A 22,271-nucleotide genomic window follows, 5' to 3' on the forward strand; every position below is an offset into this window, starting at 1 on the left:
TTCCTCTTCCTGGTGGGAAATGAGAGTTAAATTTGCCCGTCCAGACACCTCCAGCTAGTCTCTCATTGGTTCTCGCTATTCCTGTTCATCTTCCGCAGAAATTGCAAACTGGGCCAAACAGGAGGTTAAAGGCGCTGACTCTCCAAGTGGGGAGAGTGTTAGTAAAGCGTCTGGAATGTTGCACCCGAGTACCAGGGGAGGAAAACTGAGACATATTTGAACACGTCTCCCGTTCACATGGTTGATCATACTTGGGTTCCACATGCATGTTTTAGCTGAAGGAAGAATACCTTAAACCTGGAGAGTTGAGACCCGTGTAATGGGTACCATGCAATATGACTTCAAAGGGTCTTCATTTGCTCACCGAACCTCTCCAATCCTATCACTGCTGCGTTTATGCCCCTGTACACACGCTTGATTCTCTTTTGGAGACATAGCAATCCATAGGTTTTAAGATACTTACTAGTCAGGTACATTCTTAGGCGTTTAATATGGGGTGTTGAGTACATTTCGTTGAGCAAGGAGTAGCTCTTGTCTATTCCATATTTGGCTTAAGGAACTTTATCTGTGCTCATTTCAATCTCTGGTTTTATGCAGCACCCCAACTCACCTTTACCCTTAAGCAAGCATAAGTTGGTTTTCTAAATTTGAGACCCTGTTCTGTTCTGTAATTCAGTTCCTGTGTAGCCAAGTTTACATTCCGTGTATTACTGATATCTTATGATGTTTCTTTTTCTGTGTGACTTACTTCAGTTAGAATCATCATACCTGAATCCACTCATTGTGCTGCTAAGGGCCTGATGACACAGATTTCATTGCTGAGTGATATTGCTTTGTAAGTAAATACCACAAGTTCTTTATCCATTTTTCACTTTCTGCGATGTTGAACTTGTACTGTAAACGAGGTTCTTGTAAACAGAGCCATTCCAAACTTTGGGGTGGCTGTGTCTTTTTGATTTTAATTTCCCTAAGCTATAGGACCATAAGTGGAAGTGCCCTAGGTTCTGTTGCTTTGTTTTTTAGATGTTTCAGGAAACACCATACACTTCTCCCGAGTGGTTGTTGGCAATTTACATCCCGCCCATCAGCATAACAAGGCTCCCAGTTCTCCATGGCCTGTCCTGCCTTTCTGGATTTTACACTTTTTTCAGATGGCCCTTTTGACCGGGGGGAAGTGAGACTTCATTGTAGTGCAGATTTCCTTTGCAAGCTTGCTTGGTTGGCCAAAAAGGGCGTATGCGTTTTTTCCTGAATATATTCAGGAAAAAACGCATACGCCCTTTTTGGCCAAGTGCATCATTGTGGACGTTCTGCCTCTTTTCCTATGCTTTCAATGCAATTCCAGTCTACCTCCTGAAATCGGTTTCCTGCAATTCTGCCCCACTTTCAAGTCCTCTTGGCAGCCTTACTTCAGTCTATTTTTGGACGATAGCTGTCATTTATAACTCTGCAGGTTTGTGAATTACAGTGCCCCTGAGCTCCTTTCTTCAACTCGCTTTCTTGTGACCTGGCTGCAACACCGCAGGATGTCTTCAGGCCCTAATCTGGTTCCGGTACGGCACGCTGAGGTTTGGTTATTTCCTCTTCCTGGTGGGAAATGAGAGTTAAATTTGCCCGTCCAGACACCTCCAGCTAGCCTCTCATTGGTTCTCGCTATTCCTGTTCATCTTCCGCAGAAATTGCAAACTGGGCCAAACAGGAGGTTAAAGGCGCTGACTCTCCAAGTGGGGAGAGTGTTAGTAAAGCGTCTGGAATGTTGCACCCGAGTACCAGGGGAGGAAAACTGAGACATATTTGAACACGTCTCCCATTCACATGGTTGATCATACTTGGGTTCCACATGCATGTTTTAGCTGAAGGAAGAATACCTTAAACCTGGAGAGTTGAGACCCGTGGAATGGGTACCATGCAATATGACTTCAAAGGGTCTTCATTTGCTCACCGAACCTCTCCAATCCTATCACTGCTGCGTTTATGCCCCTGTACACACGCTTGATTCTCTTTTGGAGACATAGCAATCCATAGGTTTTAAGATACTTACTAGTCAGGTACATTCTTAGGGGTTTAATATGGGGTTTTGAGTCCATTTCGTTGAGCAAGGAGTAGCTCTTGTCTATTCCATATTTGGCTTAAGGAACTTTATCTGTGCTCATTTCAATCTCTGGTTTTATGCAGCACCCCAACTCACCTTTCCCCTTAAGCAAGCATAAGTTGGTTTTCTAAATTTGAGACCCTGTTCTGTTCTGTAATTCAGTTCCTGTGTAGCCAAGTTTACATTCCGTGTATTAGTGATATCTTATGATGTTTCTTTTTCTGTGTGACTTATTTCAGTTAGAATCATCGTACCTGAATCCACTCATTATGCTGCTACGGGCCTGATGACATAGATTTCATTGCTGAGTGATACTGCATTGTACGTAAGTACCACAAGTTCTTTATCCATTTTTCACTTTCTGCGATGTTGAACTTGTACTGTAAACGAGGTTCTTGTAAACAGAGGCGTCCCAAACTTTGGGGTGGCTGTGTCTTTTTGATTTTAATTTCCCTAAGCTATAGGACCATAAGTGGCAGTGCCCTAGGCTCTGTTGCTTTGTTTTTTAGATGTTTCAGGAAACACCATACACTTCTCCCCAGTGTCTGTTGGCAATTTACATCCCGCCCATCAGCATAACAAGGCTCCCAGTTCTCCATGGCCTGTCCTGCCTTTCTGGATTTTACACTTTTTTCAGATGGCCCTTTTGACCGGGGGGAAGTGAGACTTCATTGTAGTGCAGATTTCCTTTGCAAGCTTGCTTGGTTGGCCAAAATGGGCGTATGCGTTTTTTCCTGAATATATTCAGGAAAAAACGCATACGCCCTTTTTGGCCAAGTGCATCATTGTGGACGTTCTGCCTCTTTTCCTATGCTTTCAATGCAATTCCAGTCTACCTCCTGAAATCGGTTTCCTGCAATTCTGCCCCGCTTTCAAGTCCTCTTGGCAGCCTTACTTCAGTCTATTTTTGGACGATAGCTGTCATTTATAACTCTGCAGGTTTGTGAATTACAGTGCCCCTGGGCTCCTTTCTTCTACTCGCTTTCTTTTGAGCTGGCCGCAACACCGCAGGATGGCTTCAGGCCCTAATCTGGTTCCGGTACGGCACGCTGTGCCTTTGGTTATTTCCTCTTCCTGGTGGGAAATGAGAGTTAAATTTGCCCGTCCAGACAGCTCCAGCTAGCCTCTCATTGGTTCTCGCTATTCCTGTTCATCTTCCGCAGAAATTGCAAACTGGGCCAAACAGGAGGTTAAAGGGACTGACTCTCCAAGTCGGGAGAGTGTTAGTAAAGCGTTTGGAATGTTGCACCCGAGTACCAGGGGAGGAAAACTGAGACATATTTGAACACGTCTCCCGATCACATGGTTGATCATACTCTAGGTTCCACATGCATGTTTTAGCTGAAGGAAGAATACCTTAAACCTGGAGAGTTGAGACCCGTGTAATGCGTACCATGCAATATGACTTCAAAGGGTCTTCATTTGCTCACCGAACCTCTCCAATCCTATCACTGCTGCGTTTATTCCCCTGTACACATGCTTGATTCTCTTTTGGAGACATAGCAATCCATAGGTTTTCCGATACTTACTAGTCAGGTACATTCTTAGGCGTTTAATATGCGGTGTTGAGTCCATTTCTTTGAGCAAGGAGTAGCCCTTGTCTATTCCATATTTGACTTAAGGAACTTTATCTGTGCTCATTTCAATCTCTGGTTTTATGCAGCACCCCAACTCACCTTTACCCTTAAGCAAGCATAAGTTGGTTTTCTAAATTTGAGACCCTGTTCTGTTCTGTAATTCAGTTCCTGTGTAGCCAAGTTTACATTCCGTGTATTACTGATATCTTATGATGTTTCTTTTCTGTGTGACTTATTTCAGTTAGAATCATCATACCTGAATCCACTCATTGTGCTGCTACGGGCCTGATGACACAGATTTCATTGCTGAGTGATATTGCTTTGTAAGTAAATACCACAACTTCTTTATCCATTTTTCACTTTCTGCGATGTTGAACTTGTACTGTAAACGAGGTTCTTGTAAACAGAGCCGTTCGAAAGTTTGGGGTGGCTGTGTCTTTTTGATTTTAATTTCCCTAAGCTATAGGACCATAAGTGGAAGTGCCCTAGGCTCTGTTGCTTTGTTTTTTAGATGTTTCAGGAAACACCATACACTTCTCCCGAGTGTCTGTTGGCAATTTACATCCCGCCCATCAGCATAACAAGGCTCCCAGTTCTCCATGGCCTGTCCTGCCTTTCTGGATTTTACACTTTTTTCAGATGGCCCTTTTGACCGGGGGGAAGTGAGACTTCATTGTAGTGCAGATTTCCTTTGCAAGCTTGCTTGGTTGGCCAAAAAGGGCGTATGCGTTTTTTCCTGAATATATTCAGGAAAAAACGCATACGCCCTTTTTGGCCAAGTGCATCATTGTGGACGTTCTGCCTCTTTTCCTATGCTTTCAATGCAATTCCAGTCTACCTCCTGAAATCGGTTTCCTGCAATTCTGCCCCGCTTTCAAGTCCTCTTGGCAGCCTTACTTCAGTCTATTTTTGGACGATAGCTGTCATTTATAACTCTGCAGGTTTGTGAATTACAGTGCCCCTGAGCTCCTTTCTTCAACTCGCTTTCTTGTGACCTGGCCGCAACACCGCAGGATGGCTTCAGGCCCTAATCTGGTTCCGGCACGGCACGCTGAGCCTTTGGTTAATTCTTCTTCCTGGTGGGAAATGAGAGTTAAATTTGCCCGTCCAGACACCTCCAGCTAGTCTCTCATTGGTTCTCGCTATTCCTGTTCATCTTCCGCAGAAATTGCAAACTGGGCCAAACAGGAGGTTAAAGGGACTGACTCTCCAAGTCGGAAGAGTGTTAGTAAAGCGTCTGGAATGTTGCACCCGAGTACCAGGGGAGGAAAACTGAGACATATTTGAACACGTCTCCCGTTCACATGGTTGATCATACTCTGGGTTCCACATGCATGTTTTAGCTGAAGGAAGAATACCTTAAACCTGGAGAGTTGAGACCCGTGGAATGGGTACCATGCAATATGACTTCAAAGGGTCTTCATTTGCTCACCGAACCTCTCCAATCCTATCACTGTTGCGTTTATGCCCCTGTACACACGCTTGATTCTCTTTTGGAGACATAGCAATCCATAGGTTTTAAGATACTTACTAGTCAGGTACATTCTTAGGCGTTTAATATGGGGTGTTGAGTCCATTTCTTTGAGCAAGGAGTAACTCTTGTCTATTCCATATTTGACTTAAGGAACTTTATCTGTGCTCATTTCAATCTCTGGTTTTATGCAGCACCCCAACTCACCTTTACCCTTAAGCAAGCATAAGTTGGTTTTCTAAATTTGAGACCCTGTTCTGTTCTGTAATTCAGTTCCTGTGTAGCCAAGTTTACATTCCGTGTATTACTGATATCTTATGATGTTTCTTTTCTGTGTGACTTATTTCAGTTAGAATCATCATACCTGAATCCACTCATTGTGCTGCTACGGGCCTGATGACACAGATTTCATTGCTGAGTGATATTGCTTTTTAAGTAAATACCACAACTTCTTTATCCATTTTTCACTTTCTGCGATGTTGAACTTGTACTGTAAACGATGTTCTTGTAAACAGAGCCGTTCGAAAGTTTGGGGTGGCTGTGTCTTTTTGATTTTAATTTCCCTAAGCTATAGGACCATAAGTGGCAGTGCCCTAGGCTCTGTTGCTTTGTTTTTTAGATGTTTCAGGAAACACCATACACTTCTCCCCAGTGGCTGTTGGCAATTTACATCCCGCCCATCAGCATAACAAGGCTCCCAGTTCTCCATGGCCTGTCCTGCCTTTCTGGATTTTACACTTTTTTCAGATGGCCCTTTTGACCGGGGGGAAGTGAGACTTCATTGTAGTGCAGATTTCCTTTGCAAGCTTGCTTGGTTGGCCAAAAAGGGCGTATGCGTTTTTTCCTGAATATATTCAGGAAAAAACGCATACGCCCTTTTTGGCCAAGTGCATCATTGTGGACGTTCTGCCTCTTTTCCTATGCTTTCAATGCAATTCCAGTCTATCTCCTGAAATCGGTTTCCTGCAATTCTGCCCCGCTTTCAAGTCCTCTTGGCAGCCTTACTTCAGTCTATTTTTGGACGATAGCTGTCATTTATAACTCTGCAGGTTTGTGAATTACAGTGCCCCTGAGCTCCTTTCTTCAACTCGCTTTCTTGTGACCTGGCCGCAACACCGCAGGATGGCTTCAGGCCCTAATCTGGTTCCGGCCCGGCATGCTGAGCCTTTGGTTAATTCCTCTTCCTGGTGGGAAATGAGAGTTAAATTTGCCCGTCCAGACACCTCCAGCTAGTCTCTCATTGGTTCTCGCTATTCCTGTTCATCTTCCGCAGAAATTGCAAACTGGGCCAAACAGGAGGTTAAAGGGACTGACTCTCCAAGTCGGAAGAGTGTCAGTAAAGCGTCTGGAATGTTGCACCCGAGTACCAGGGGAGGAAAACTGAGACATATTTGAACACGTCTCCCGTTCACATGGTTGATCATACTCTGGGTTCCACATGCATGTTTTAGCTGAAGGAAGAATACCTTAAACCTGGAGAGTTGAGACCCGTGGAATGGGTACCATGCAATATGACTTCAAAGGGTCTTCATTTGCTCACCGAACCTCTCCAATCCTATCACTGCTGCGTTTATGTCCCTGCACACACGCTTGATTCTCTTTCGGAGACATAGCAATCCATAGGTTTGAAGATACTTACTAGTCAGGTACATTCTTAGGCGTTTAATATGGGGTGTTGAGTCCATTTGGTTGAGCAAGGAGTAGCTCTTGTCTATTCCATATTTGGCTTAAGGAACTTTATCTGTGCTCATTTCAATCTCTGGTTTTATGCAGCACCCCAACTCACCTTTCCCCTTAAGCAAGCATAAGTTGCTTTTCTAAATTTGAGACACTGTTCTGTTCTGTAATTCAGTTCCTGTGTAGCCAAGTTTACATTCCATGTATTAGTGATATCTTATGATGTTTCTTTTTCTGTGTGACTTATTTCAGTTAGAATCATCGTACCTGAATCCACTCATTGTGCTGCTAAGGGCCTGATGACACAGATTTCATTGCTGAGTGATATTGCTTTGTAAGTAAATACCACAACTTCTTTATCCATTTTTCACTTTCTGCGATGTTGAACTTGTACTGTACACGAGGTTCTTGTAAACAGAGCCGTTCCAAACTTTGGGGAGGCTGTGTCTTTTTGATTTTAATTTCCCTAAGCTATAGGGTCATAAGTGGAAGTGCCCTAGGCTCTGTTGCTTTGTTTTTTAGATGTTTCAGGAAACACCATACACTTCTCCCGAGTGGTTGTTGGCAATTTACATCCCGCCCATCAGCATAACAAGGCTCCCAGTTCTCCATGGCCTGTCTTGTCTTTCTGGATTTTACACTTTTTTCAGATGGCCCTTTTGACCGGGGGGAAGTGAGACTTCATTGTAGTGCAGATTTCCTTTGCAAGCTTGCTTGGTTGGCCAAAAAGGGCGTATGCGTTTTTTCCTGAATATATTCAGGAAAAAACGCATACGCCCTTTTTGGCCAAGTGCATCATTGTGGACGTTCTGCCTCTTTTCCTATGCTTTCAATGCAATTCCAGTCTACCTCCTGAAATCGGTTTCCTGCAATTCTGCCCCGCTTTCAAGTCCTCTTGGCAGCCTTACTTCAGTCTATTTTTGGACGATAGCTGTCATTTATAACTCTGCAGGTTTGTGAATTACAGTGCCCCTGAGCTCCTTTCTTCAACTCGCTTTCTTGTGACCTGGCCGCAACACCGCAGGATGGCTTCAGGCCATAATCTGGTTCTGGCACGGCACGCTGAGCCTTTGGTTAATTCCTCTTCCTGGTGAGAAATGAGAGTTAAATTTGCCCGTCCAGACACCTCCAGCTAGTCTCTCATTGGTTCTCGCTATTCCTGTTCATCGTCCGCAGAAATTGCAAACAGGGCCAAACAGGAGGTTAAAGGGACTGACTCTCCAAGTCGGGAGAGTGTTAGTAAAGCGTCTGGAATGTTGCACCCGAGTACCAGGGGAGGAAAACTGAGACATATTTGAACACGTCTCCCGATCACATGGTTGATCATACTCTAGGTTCCACATGCATGTTTTAGCTGAAGGAAGAATACCTTAAAACTGGAGAGTTGAGACCCTTGTAATGCGTACCATGCAATATGACTTCAAAGGGTCTTCATTTGCTCACCGAACCTCTCCAATCCTATCACTGCTGCGTTTATGCCCCTGTACACATGCTTGATTCTCTTTCGGAGACATAGCAATCCATAGGTTTTAAGATACTTACTAGTCAGGAACATTCTTAGGCGTTTAATATGGGGTGTTGAGTCCATTTCGTTGAGCAAGGAGTAGCTCTTGTCTATTCCATATTTGGCTTAAGGAACTTTATCTGTGCTCATTGCAATCTCTGGTTTTATGCAGCACCCCAACTCACCTTTACCCTTAAGCAAGCATAAGTTGTTTTTCTAAATTTGAGACCCTGTTCTGTTCTGTAATTCAGTTCCTGTGTAGCCAAGTTTCCATTCCGTGTATTACTGATATCTTATGATGTTTCTTTTTCTGTGTGACTTATTTCAGTTAGAATCATCATACCTGAATCCACTCATTGTGCTGCTAAGGGCCTGATGACATAGATTTCATTGCTGAGTGATATTGCTTTGTAAGTAAATACCACAACTTCTTTATCCATTTTTCACTTTCTGCGATGTTGAACTTGTACTGTACACGAGGTTCTTGTAAACAGAGCCGTTCCAAACTTTGGGGAGGCTGTGTCTTTTTGATTTTAATTTCCCTAAGCTATAGGGTCATAAGTGGAAGTGCCCTAGGCTCTGTTGCTTTGTTTTTTAGATGTTTCAGGAAACACCATACACTTCTCCCGAGTGGTTGTTGGCAATTTACATCCCGCCCATCAGCATAACAAGGCTCCCAGTTCTCCATGGCCTGTCTTGTCTTTCTGGATTTTACACTTTTTTCAGATGGCCCTTTTGACCGGGGGGAAGTGAGACTTCATTGTAGTGCAGATTTCCTTTGCAAGCTTGCTTGGTTGGCCAAAAAGGGCGTATGCGTTTTTTCCTGAATATATTCAGGAAAAAACGCATACGCCCTTTTTGGCCAAGTGCATCATTGTGGACGTTCTGCCTCTTTTCCTATGCTTTCAGTGCAATTCCAGTCTACCTCCTGAAATCGGTTTCCTGCAATTCTGCCCCGCTTTCAAGTCCTCTTGGCAGCCTTACTTCAGTCTATTTTTGGACGATAGCTGTCATTTATAACTCTGCAGGTTTGTGAATTACAGTGCCCCTGAGCTCCTTTCTTCAACTCGCTTTCTTGTGACCTGGCCGCAACACCGCAGGATGGCTTCAGGCCATAATCTGGTTCTGGCACGGCACGCTGAGCCTTTGGTTAATTCCTCTTCCTGGTGAGAAATGAGAGTTAAATTTGCCCGTCCAGACACCTCCAGCTAGTCTCTCATTGGTTCTCGCTATTCCTGTTCATCGTCCGCAGAAATTGCAAACAGGGCCAAACAGGAGGTTAAAGGGACTGACTCTCCAAGTCGGGAGAGTGTTAGTAAAGCGTCTGGAATGTTGCACCCGAGTACCAGGGGAGGAAAACTGAGACATATTTGAACACGTCTCCCGATCACATGGTTGATCATACTCTAGGTTCCACATGCATGTTTTAGCTGAAGGAAGAATACCTTAAAACTGGAGAGTTGAGACCCTTGTAATGCGTACCATGCAATATGACTTCAAAGGGTCTTCATTTGCTCACCGAACCTCTCCAATCCTATCACTGCTGCGTTTATGCCCCTGTACACATGCTTGATTCTCTTTTGGAGACATAGCAATCCATAGGTTTTCCGATACTTACTAGTCAGGTACATTCTTAGGCGTTTAATATGCGGTGTTGAGTCCATTTCTTTGAGCAAGGAGTAGCTCTTGTCTATTCCATATTTGACTTAAGGAACTTTATCTGTGCTCATTTCAATCTCTGGTTTTATGCAGCACCCCAACTCACCTTTACCCTTAAGCAAGCATAAGTTGGTTTTCTAAATTTGAGACCCTGTTCTGTTCTGTAATTCAGTTCCTGTGTAGCCAAGTTTACATTCCGTGTATTACTGATATCTTATGATGTTTCTTTTCTGTGTGACTTATTTCAGTTCGAATCATCATACCTGAATCCACTCATTGTGCTGCTACGGGCCTGATGACACAGATTTCATTGCTGAGTGATATTGCTTTGTAAGTAAATACCACAACTTCTTTATCCATTTTTCACTTTCTGCGATGTTGAACTTGTACTGTAAACGAGGTTCTTGTAAACAGAGCCGTTCGAAAGTTTGGGGTGGCTGTGTCTTTTTGATTTTAATTTCCCTAAGCTATAGGACCATAAGTGGCAGTGCCCTAGGCTCTGTTGCTTTGTTTTTTAGATGTTTCAGGAAACACCATACACTTCTCCCGAGTGTCTGTTGGCAATTTACATCCCGCCCATCAGCATAACAAGGCTCCCAGTTCTCCATGGCCTGTCCTGCCTTTCTGGATTTTACACTTTTTTCAGATGGCCCTTTTGACCGGGGGGAAGTGAGACTTCATTGTAGTGCAGATTTCCTTTGCAAGCTTGCTTGGTTGGCCAAAAAGGGCGTATGCGTTTTTTCCTGAATATATTCAGGAAAAAACGCATATGCCCTTTTTGGCCAAGTGCATCATTGTGGACGTTCTGCCTCTTTTCCTATGCTTTCAATGCAATTCCAGTCTACCTCCTGAAATCGGTTTCCTGCAATTCTGCCCCGCTTTCAAGTCCTCTTGGCAGCCTTACTTCAGTCTATTTTTGGACGATAGCTGTCATTTATAACTCTGCAGGTTTGTGAATTACAGTGCCCCTGAGCTCCTTTCTTCAACTCGCTTTCTTGTGACCTGGCCGCAACACCGCAGGATGGCTTCAGGCCCTAATCTGGTTCCGGCACGGCACGCTGAGCCTTTGGTTAATTCCTCTTCCTGGTGGGAAATGAGAGTTAAATTTGCCCGTCCAGACACCTCCAGCTAGTCTCTCATTGGTTCTCGCTATTCCTGTTCATCTTCCGCAGAAATTGCAAACTGGGCCAAACAGGAGGTTAAAGGGACTGACTCTCCAAGTCGGAAGAGTGTTAGTAAAGCGTCTGGAATGATGCACCCGAGTACAAGGGGAGGAAAACTGAGACATATTTGAACACGTCTCCCATTCACATGGTTGATCATACTCTAGGTTCCACATGCATGTTTTAGCTGAAGGAAGAATACCTTAAACCTGGAGAGTTGAGACCCGTGGAATGGGTACCATGCAATATGACTTCAAAGGGTCTTCATTTGCTCACCGAACCTCTCCAATCCTATCACTGCTGCGTTTATTCCCCTGTACACACGCTTGATTCTCTTTTGGAGACATAGCAATCCATAGGTTTTAAGATACTTACTAGTCAGGTACATTCTTAGGCGTTTAATATGGGGTGTTGAGTCCATTTCGCTGAGCAAGGAGTAGCTCTTGTCTATTCCATATTTGGCTTAAGGAACTTTATCTGTGCTCATTTAAATGTCTGGTTTTATGCAGCACCCCAACTCACCTTTCCCCTTAAGCAAGCATAAGTTGGTTTTCTAAATTTGAGACCCTGTTCTGTTCTGTAATTCAGTTCCTGTGTAGCCAAGTTTACATTCCATGTATTACTGATATCTTATGATGTTTCTTTTTCTGTGTGACTTATTTCAGTTAGAATCATCATACCTGAATCCACTCATTGTGATGCTAAGGGCCTGATGACATAGATTTCATTGCTGAGTGATATTGCTTTGTAAGTAAATACCACAACTTCTTTATCCATTTTTCACTTTCTGCGATGTTGAACTTGTACTGTAAACGAGGTTCTTGTAAACAGAGCCGTCCCAAACTTTGGGGTGGCTGTGTCCTTCTGATTTTAATTTCCCTAAGCTATAGGGCCATAAGTGGCAGTGCCCTAGGCTCTGTTGCTTTGTTTTTTAGATGTTTCAGGAAACACCATACACTTCTCCCGAGTGTCTGTTGTCAATTTACATCCCGCCCATCAGCATAACAAGGCTCCCTGTTCTCCATGGCCTGTCCTGCCTTTCTGGATTTTACACTTTTTTCAGATGGCCCTTTTGACCGGGTGGAAGTGAGACTTCATTGTAGTGCAGATTTCCTTTGCAAGCTTGCTTGGTTGGCCAAAAAGGGCGTATGCGTTTTTTCCTGAATATATTCAGGAAAAAACGCATACGCCCTTTTTGGCCAAGTGCATCATTGTGGACGTTCTGCCTCTTTTCCTATGCTTTCAATGCAATTCCAGTCTACCTCCTGAAATCGGTTTCCTGCAATTCTGCCCCGCTTTCAAGTCCTCTTGGCAGCCTTACTTCAGTCTATTTTTGGACGATAGCTGTCATTTATAACTCTGCAGGTTTGTGAATTACAGTGCCCCTGAGCTCCTTTCTTCAACTCGCTTTCTTTTGAGCTGGCCGCAACACCGCAGGATGGCTTCAGGCCCTAATCTGGTTCCGGTACGGCACGCTGAGCGTTTGGTTATTTCCTCTTCCTGTTGGGAAATGAGAGTTAAATTTGCCCGTCCAGACACCTCCAGCTAGCCTCTCATTGGTTCTCGCTATTCCTGTTCATCTTCCGCAGAAATTGCAAACTGGGCCAAACAGGAGGTTAAAGGCGCTGACTCTCCAAGTGGGGAGAGTGTTAGTAAAGCGTCTGGAATGTTGCACCCGAGTACCAGGGGAGGAAAACTGAGACATATTTGAACATGTCTCCCGATCACATGGTTGATCATACTCTGGGTTCCACATGCATGTTTTATCTGAAGGAAGAATATCTAAAACCTGGGTAGTTGAAACCCGTGGAATGGGTACCATGCAATATGACTTCAAAGGGTCTTCATTTGCTCACCGAACCTCTCCAATCCTATCACTGCTGCGTTTATGCCCCTGTACACATGCTTGATTCTCTTTCGGAGACATAGCAATCCATAGGTTTTAAGATACTTACTAGTCAGGTACATTCTTAGGCGTTTAATATGCGGTGTTGAGTCCATTTCGTTGAGCAAGGAGTAGCTCTTGTCTATTCCATATTTGACTTAAGGAACTTTATCTGTGCTCATTTCAATCTCTGGTTTTATGCAGCACCCCAACTCACCTTTACCCTTAAGCAAGCATAAGTTGGTTTTCTAAATTTGAGACCCTGTTCTGTTCTGTAATTCAGTTCCTGTGTAGCCAAGTTTACATTCCGTGTATTACTGATATCTTATGATGTTTCTTTTTCTGTGTGACTTACTTCAGTTAGAATCATCATACCTGAATCCACTCATTGTGCTGCTAAGGGCCTGATGACACAGATTTCATTGCTGAGTGATATTGCTTTGTAAGTAAATACCACAAGTTCTTTATCCATTTTTCACTTTCTGCGATGTTGAACTTGTACTGTAAACGAGGTTCTTGTAAACAGAGCCGTTCCAAACTTTGGGGTGGCTGTGTCTTTTTGATTTTAATTTCCCTAAACTATAGGACCATAAGTGGAAGTGCCCTAGGTTCTGTTGCTTTGTTTTTTAGATGTTTCAGGAAACACCATACACTTCTCCCGAGTGGTTGTTGGCAATTTACATCCCGCCCATCAGCATAACAAGGCTCCCTGTTCTCCATGGCCTGTCCTGCCTTTCTGGATTTTACACTTTTTTCAGATGGCCCTTTTGACCGGGGGGAAGTGAGACTTCATTGTAGTGCAGATTTCCTTTGCAAGCTTGCTTGGTTGGCCAAAAAGGGCGTATGCGTTTTTTCCTGAATATATTCAGGAAAAAACGCATACGCCCTTTTTGGCTAAGTGCATCATTGTGGACGTTCTGCCTCTTTTCCTATGCTTTCAATGCAATTCCAGTCTACCTCCTGAAATCGGTTTCCTGCAATTCTGCCCCGCTTTCAAGTCCTCTTGGCAGCCTTACTTCAGTATATTTTTGGACGATAGCTGTCATTTATAACTCTGCAGGTTTGTGAATTACAGTGCCCCTGAGCTCCTTTCTTCAACTCGCTTTCTTTTGAGCTGGCCGCAACACCGCAGGATGGCTTCAGGCCCTAATCTGGTTCCGGTACGGCACGCTGAGCCTTTGGTTATTTCCTCTTCCTGTTGGGAAATGAGAGTTAAATTTGCCCGTCCAGACACCTCCAGCTAGCCTCTCATTGGTTCTCGCTATTCCTGTTCATCTTCCACAGAAATTGCAAACTGGGCCAAACAGGAGGTTAAAGGCGCTGACTCTCCAAGTGGGGAGAGTGTTAGTAAAGCGTTTGGAATGTTGCACCCGAGTACCAGGGGAGGAAAACTGAGACATATTTGAACACGTCTCCCGATCACATGGTTGATCATACTCTGGGTTCCACATGCATGTTTTATCTGAAGGAAGAATACCTAAAACCTGGGTAGTTGAAACCCGTGGAATGGGTACCATGCAATATGACTTCAAAGGGTCTTCATTTGCTCACCGAACCTCGCCAATCCTATCACTGCTGCGTTTATGCCCCTGTACACATGCTTGATTCTCTTTCGGAGACATAGCAATCCATAGGTTTTAAGATACTTACTAGTCAGGTACATTCTTAGGCGTTTAATATGCGGTGTTGAGTCCATTTCGTTGAGCAAGGAGTAGCTCTTGTCTATTCCATATTTGACTTAAGGAACTTTATCTGTGCTCATTTCAATCTCTGGTTTTATGCAGCACCCCAACTCACCTTTCCCCTTAAGCAAGCATAAGTTGGTTTTCTAAATTTGAGACCCTGTTCTGTTCTGTAATTCAGTTCCTGTGTAGCCAAGTTTACATTCCGTGTATTACTGATATCTTATGATGTTTCTTTTTCTGTGTGACTTACTTCAGTTAGAATCATCATACCTGAATCCACTCATTGTGCTGCTAAGGGCCTGATGACACAGATTTCATTGCTGAGTGATATTGCTTTGTAAGTAAATACCACAACTTCTTTATCCATTTTTCACTTTCTGCGATGTTGAACTTGTACTGTAAACGAGGTTCTTGTAAACGGAGCCGTTCCAAACTTTGGGGTGGCTGTGTCTTTTTGATTTTAATTTCCCTAAGCTAAAGGACCATAAGTGGAAGTGCCCTAGGCTCTGTTGCTTTGTTTTTTAGATGTTTCAGGAAACACCATACACTTCTCCCAAGTGTCTGTTGGCAATTTACATCCCGCCCATCAGCATAACAAGCCTCCCAGTTCTCAATGGCCTGTTGCCTTTCTGGATTTTACACTTTTTTCAGATGGCCCTTTTGACCGGGGGGAAGTGAGACTTCATTGTAGTGCAGATTTCCTTTGCAAGCTTGCTTGGTTGGCCAAAAAGGGCGTATGCGTTTTTTCCTGAATATATTCAGGAAAAAACGCATACGCCCTTTTTGGCCAAGTGCATCATTGTGGACGTTCTGCCTCTTTTCCTATGCTTTCAATGCAATTCCAGTCTACCTCCTGAAATCGGTTTCCTGCAATTCTGCCCCGCTTTCAAGTCCTCTTGGCAGCCTTACTTCAGTCTATTTTTGGACAATAGCTGTCATTTATAACTCTGCAGGTTTGTGAATTACAGTGCCCCTGAGCTCCTTTCTTCAACTCGCTTTCTTGTGACCTGGCCGCAACACCGCAGGATGGCTTCAGGCCCTAATCTGGTTCCGGCCCGGCATGCTGAGCCTTTGGTTAATTCCTCTTCCTGGTGGGAAATGAGAGTTAAATTTGCCCGTCCAGACACCTCCAGCTAGCCTCTCATTGGTTCTCGCTATTCCTGTTCATCTTCCGCAGAAATTGCAAACTGGGCCAAACAGGAGGTTAAAGGGACTGACTCTCCAAGTCGGGAGAGTGTTAGTAAAGCGTCTGGAATGTTGCACCCGAGTACCAGGGGAGGAAAACTGAGACATATTTGAACACGTCTCCCGATCACATGGTTGATCATACTCTGGGTTCCACATGCATGTTTTAGCTGAAGGAAGAATACCTTAAACCTGGAGAGTTGAGACCCGTGTAATGGGTACCATGCAATATGACTTCAAAGGGTCTTCATTTGCTCACCGAACCTCTCCAATCCTATCACTGCTGCGTTTATTCCCCTGTACACACGCTTGATTCTCTTTTGGAGACATAGCAATCCATAGGTTTTAAGATACTTACTAGTCAGGTACATTCTTAGGGGTTTAATATGCGGTGTTGAGTCCATTTCGTTGAGCAAGGAGTAGTTCTTGTCTATTCCATATTTGACTTAAGGAACTTTATCTGTGCTCATTTCAATCTCTGGTTTTATGCAGCACCCCAACTCACCTTTCCCCTTAAGCAAGCATAAGTTGGTTTTCTAAATTTGAGTCCCTGTTCTGTTCTGTAATTCAGTTCCTGTGTAGGCAAGTTTACATTCCGTGTACTACTGATATCTTATGATGTTTCTTTTTCTGTGTGACTTACTTCAGTTAGAATCATCATACCTGAATCCACTCATTGTGCTGCTAAGGGCCTGATGACACAGATTTCATTGCTGAGTGATATTGCTTTGTAAGTAAATACCACAACTTCTTTATCCATTTTTTACTTTCTGCGATGTTGAACTTGTACTGTAAAGGAGGTTCTTGTAAACAGAGGCGTCCCAAACTTTGGGGTGGCTGTGTCTTTTTGATTTTAATTTCCCTATGCTATAGGACCATAAGTGGCAGTGCCCTAGGCTCTGTTGCTTTGTTTTTTAGATGTTTCAGGAAACAGCATACACTTCTCCCGAGTGTCTGTTGGCAATTTACATCCCGCCCATCAGCATAACAAGGCTCCCAGTTCTCCATGGCCTGTCCTGCCTTTCTGGATTTTACAGTTTTTTCAGATGGCTCTTTTGACCGGGGGGAAGTGAGACTTCATTGTAGTGCAGATTTCCTTTGCAAGCTTGCTTGGTTGGCCAAAAAGGGCGTATGCGTTTTTTCCTGAATATATTCAGGAAAAAACGCATACGCCCTTTTTGGCCAAGTGCATCATTGTGGACGTTCTGCCTCTTTTCCTATGCTTTCAATGCAATTCCAGTCTACCTCCTGAAATCGGTTTCCTGCAATTCTGCCCCGCTTTCAAGTCCTCTTGGCAGCCTTACTTCAGTCTATTTTTGGACGATAGCTGTCATTTATAACTCTGCAGGTTTGTGAATTACAGTGCCCCTGAGCTCCTTTCTTCAACTCGCTTTCTTGTGACCTGGCCGCAACACCGCAGGATGGCTTCAGGCCCTAATCTGGTTCCGGCCCGGCACGCTGAGCCTTTGGTTATTTCCTCTTCCTGGTGGGAAATGAGAGTTAAATTTGCCCGTCCAGACACCTCCAGCTAGTCTCTCATTGGTTCTCGCTATTCCTGTTCATCTTCCGCAGAAATTGCAAACTGGGCCAAACAGGAGGTTAAAGGCGCTGACTCTCCAAGTGGGGAGAGTGTTAGTAAAGCGTCTGGAATGTTGCACCCGAGTACCAGGGGAGGAAAACTGAGACATATTTGAACACGTCTCCCGATCACATGGTTGATCATACTCTAGGTTCCACATGCATGTTTTAGCTGAAGGAAGAATACCTTAAACCTGGGTAGTTGAAACCCGTGGAATGGGTACCATGCAATATGACTTCAAAGGGTCTTCATTTGCTCACCGAACCTCTCCAATCCTATCACTGCTGCGTTTATGCCCCTGTACACATGCTTGATTCTCTTTCGGAGACATAGCAATCCATAGGTTTTAAGATACTTACTAGTCAGGTACATTCTTAGGCGTTTAATATGCGGTGTTGAGTCCATTTCGTTGAGCAAGGAGTAGCTCTTGTCTATTCCATATTTGACTTAAGGAACTTTATCTGTGCTCATTTCAATCTCTGGTTTTATGCAGCACCCCAACTCACCTTTACACTTAAGCAAGCATAAGTTGGTTTTCTAAATTTGAGACCCTGTTCTGTTTTGGAATTCAGTTCCTGTGTAGCCAAGTTTACATTCCGTGTATTAGTGATATCTTATGATGTTTCTTTTTCTGTGTGACTTATTTCAGTTAGAATCATCATACCTGAATCCACTCATTGTGCTGCTAAGGGCCTGATGACATAGATTTCATTGCTGAGTGATATTGCTTTGTAAGTAAATACCACAACTTCTTTATCCATTTTTCACTTTCCGCAATGTTGAACTTGTACTGTAAACGAGGTTCTTGTAAACAGAGCCGTTCCAAACTTTGGGGTGGCTGTGTCTTTTTGATTTTAATTTCCCTAAGCTATAGGACCATAAGTGGAAGTGCCCTAGGCTCTGTTGCTTTGTTTTTTAGATGTTTCAGGAAACACCATACACTTCTCCCAAGTGTCTGTTGGCAATTTACATCCCGCCCATCAGCATAACAAGCCTCCCAGTTCTCAATGGCCTGTTGCCTTTCTGGATTTTACACTTTTTTCAGATGGCCCTTTTGACCGGGGGGAAGTGAGACTTCATTGTAGTGCAGATTTCCTTTGCAAGCTTGCTTGGTTGGCCAAAAAGGGCGTATGCGTTTTTTCCTGAATATATTCAGGAAAAAACGCATACGCCCTTTTTGGCCAAGTGCATCATTGTGGACGTTCTGCCTCTTTTCCTATGCTTTCAATGCAATTCCAGTCTACCTCCTGAAATCGGTTTCCTGCAATTCTGCCCCGCTTTCAAGTCCTCTTGGCAGCCTTACTTCAGTCTATTTTTGGACAATAGCTGTCATTTATAACTCTGCAGGTTTGTGAATTACAGTGCCCCTGAGCTCCTTTCTTCAACTCGCTTTCTTGTGACCTGGCCGCAACACCGCAGGATGGCTTCAGGCCCTAATCTGGTTCCGGCCCGGCATGCTGAGCCTTTGGTTAATTCCTCTTCCTGGTGGGAAATGAGAGTTAAATTTGCCCGTCCAGACACCTCCAGCTAGCCTCTCATTGGTTCTCGCTATTCCTGTTCATCTTCCGCAGAAATTGCAAACTGGGCCAAACAGGAGGTTAAAGGGACTGACTCTCCAAGTCGGGAGAGTGTTAGTAAAGCGTCTGGAATGTTGCACCCGAGTACCAGGGGAGGAAAACTGAGACATATTTGAACACGTCTCCCGATCACATGGTTGATCATACTCTGGGTTCCACATGCATGTTTTAGCTGAAGGAAGAATACCTTAAACCTGGAGAGTTGAGACCCGTGTAATGGGTACCATGCAATATGACTTCAAAGGGTCTTCATTTGCTCACCGAACCTCTCCAATCCTATCACTGCTGCGTTTATTCCCCTGTACACACGCTTGATTCTCTTTTGGAGACATAGCAATCCATAGGTTTTAAGATACTTACTAGTCAGGTACATTCTTAGGGGTTTAATATGCGGTGTTGAGTCCATTTCGTTGAGCAAGGAGTAGTTCTTGTCTATTCCATATTTGACTTAAGGAACTTTATCTGTGCTCATTTCAATCTCTGGTTTTATGCAGCACCCCAACTCACCTTTCCCCTTAAGCAAGCATAAGTTGGTTTTCTAAATTTGAGTCCCTGTTCTGTTCTGTAATTCAGTTCCTGTGTAGCCAAGTTTACATTCCGTGTACTACTGATATCTTATGATGTTTCTTTTTCTGTGTGACTTACTTCAGTTAGAATCATCATACCTGAATCCACTCATTGTGCTGCTAAGGGCCTGATGACACAGATTTCATTGCTGAGTGATATTGCTTTGTAAGTAAATACCACAACTTCTTTATCCATTTTTTACTTTCTGCGATGTTGAACTTGTACTGTAAAGGAGGTTCTTGTAAACAGAGGCGTCCCAAACTTTGGGGTGGCTGTGTCTTTTTGATTTTAATTTCCCTATGCTATAGGACCATAAGTGGCAGTGCCCTAGGCTCTGTTGCTTTGTTTTTTAGATGTTTCAGGAAACAGCATACACTTCTCCCGAGTGTCTGTTGGCAATTTACATCCCGCCCATCAGCATAACAAGGCTCCCAGTTCTCCATGGCCTGTCCTGCCTTTCTGGATTTTACAGTTTTTTCAGATGGCTCTTTTGACCGGGGGGAAGTGAGACTTCATTGTAGTGCAGATTTCCTTTGCAAGCTTGCTTGGTTGGCCAAAAAGGGCGTATGCGTTTTTTCCTGAATATATTCAGGAAAAAACGCATACGCCCTTTTTGGCCAAGTGCATCATTGTGGACGTTCTGCCTCTTTTCCTATGCTTTCAATGCAATTCCAGTCTACCTCCTGAAATCGGTTTCCTGCAATTCTGCCCCGCTTTCAAGTCCTCTTGGCAGCCTTACTTCAGTCTATTTTTGGACGATAGCTGTCATTTATAACTCTGCAGGTTTGTGAATTACAGTGCCCCTGAGCTCCTTTCTTCAACTCGCTTTCTTGTGACCTGGCCGCAACACCGCAGGATGGCTTCAGGCCCTAATCTGGTTCCGGCCCGGCACGCTGAGCCTTTGGTTATTTCCTCTTCCTGGTGGGAAATGAGAGTTAAATTTGCCCGTCCAGACACCTCCAGCTAGTCTCTCATTGGTTCTCGCTATTCCTGTTCATCTTCCGCAGAAATTGCAAACTGGGCCAAACAGGAGGTTAAAGGCGCTGACTCTCCAAGTGGGGAGAGTGTTAGTAAAGCGTCTGGAATGTTGCACCCGAGTACCAGGGGAGGAAAACTGAGACATATTTGAACACGTCTCCCGATCACATGGTTGATCATACTCTAGGTTCCACATGCATGTTTTAGCTGAAGGAAGAATACCTTAAACCTGGGTAGTTGAAACCCGTGGAATGGGTACCATGCAATATGACTTCAAAGGGTCTTCATTTGCTCACCGAACCTCTCCAATCCTATCACTGCTGCGTTTATGCCCCTGTACACATGCTTGATTCTCTTTCGGAGACATAGCAATCCATAGGTTTTAAGATACTTACTAGTCAGGTACATTCTTAGGCGTTTAATATGCGGTGTTGAGTCCATTTCGTTGAGCAAGGAGTAGCTCTTGTCTATTCCATATTTGACTTAAGGAACTTTATCTGTGCTCATTTCAATCTCTGGTTTTATGCAGCACCCCAACTCACCTTTACACTTAAGCAAGCATAAGTTGGTTTTCTAAATTTGAGACCCTGTTCTGTTTTGGAATTCAGTTCCTGTGTAGCCAAGTTTACATTCCGTGTATTAGTGATATCTTATGATGTTTCTTTTTCTGTGTGACTTATTTCAGTTAGAATCATCATACCTGAATCCACTCATTGTGCTGCTAAGGGCCTGATGACATAGATTTCATTGCTGAGTGATATTGCTTTGTAAGTAAATACCACAACTTCTTTATCCATTTTTCACTTTCCGCAATGTTGAACTTGGACTGTAAACGAGGTTCTTGTAAACAGAGCCGTTCCAAACTTTGGGGTGGCTGTGTCTTTTTGATTTTAATTTCCCTAAGCTATAGGACCATAAGTGGAAGTGCCCTAGGTTCTGTTGCTTTGTTTTTTAGATGTTTCAGGAAACACCATATACTTCTCCCGAGTGGTTGTTGGCAATTTACATCCCGCCCATCAGCATAACAAGGCGCCCAGTTCTCCATGGCCTGTCCTGCCTTTCTGGATTTTACACTTTTTTCAGATGGCCCTTTTGACCGGGGGGAAGTGAGACTTCATTGTAGTGCAGATTTCCTTTGCAAGCTTGCTTGGTTGGCCAAAAAGGGCGTATGCGTTTTTTCCTGAATATATTCAGGAAAAAACGCATACGCCCTTTTTGGCCAAGTGCATCATTGTGGACGTTCTGCCTCTTTTCCTATGCTTTCAGTGCAATTCCAGTCTACCTCCTGAAATCGGTTTCCTGCAATTCTGCCCCGCTTTCAAGTCCTCTTGGCAGCCTTACTTCAGTCTATTTTTGGACGATAGCTGTCATTTATAACTCTGCAGGTTTGTGAATTACAGTGCCCCTGAGCTCCTTTCTTCAACTTGCTTTCTTGTGACCTGGCCGCAACCCCGCAGGATGGCTTCAGGCCCTAATCTGGTTCCGGCACGGCACGCTGAGCCTTTGGTTATTTCCTCTTCCTGGTGGGAAATGAGAGTTAAATTTGCCCGTCCAGACACATCCAGCTAGTCTCTCATTGGTTCTCGGTATTCCTGTTCATCTTCCGCAGAAATTGCAAACTGGGCCAAACAGGAGGTTAAAGACGCTGACTCTCCAAGTGGGGAGAGTGTTA

At 44.0% G+C, this 22,271-nt stretch overlaps 1 long non-coding RNA gene across 44 annotated transcripts in view; it reads left to right on the forward strand.

Moving 5' to 3' along the window:
* Positions 1-22,271, forward strand: part of LOC307181137 — a 3,028,377-nt gene that overhangs the window by 1,982,233 nt on the left and 1,023,873 nt on the right. For 37 of the 44 annotated variants that reach the window (XR_013825945.1, XR_013825946.1, XR_013825971.1 and 34 more), the window contains one exon: positions 5,494-5,575. The exons of 2 other annotated variants lie outside the window; for them this stretch is intronic. This is a non-coding gene — a long non-coding RNA (uncharacterized lncRNA). Of the gene's footprint in view, positions 1-3,914; positions 3,993-5,489; positions 5,576-7,073; positions 7,145-22,271 lie in introns of those variants that run through there. 5 more of the 44 variants (XR_013825972.1, XR_013825973.1, XR_013825985.1 and 2 more) reach the window with 4 other exon arrangements.

Source organism: Stenella coeruleoalba, assembly GCF_951394435.1.
Source record: "Stenella coeruleoalba genome assembly, contig: scaffold_39, whole genome shotgun sequence".
Classification (NCBI taxonomy): Eukaryota; Metazoa; Chordata; class Mammalia; order Artiodactyla; family Delphinidae; genus Stenella; species Stenella coeruleoalba.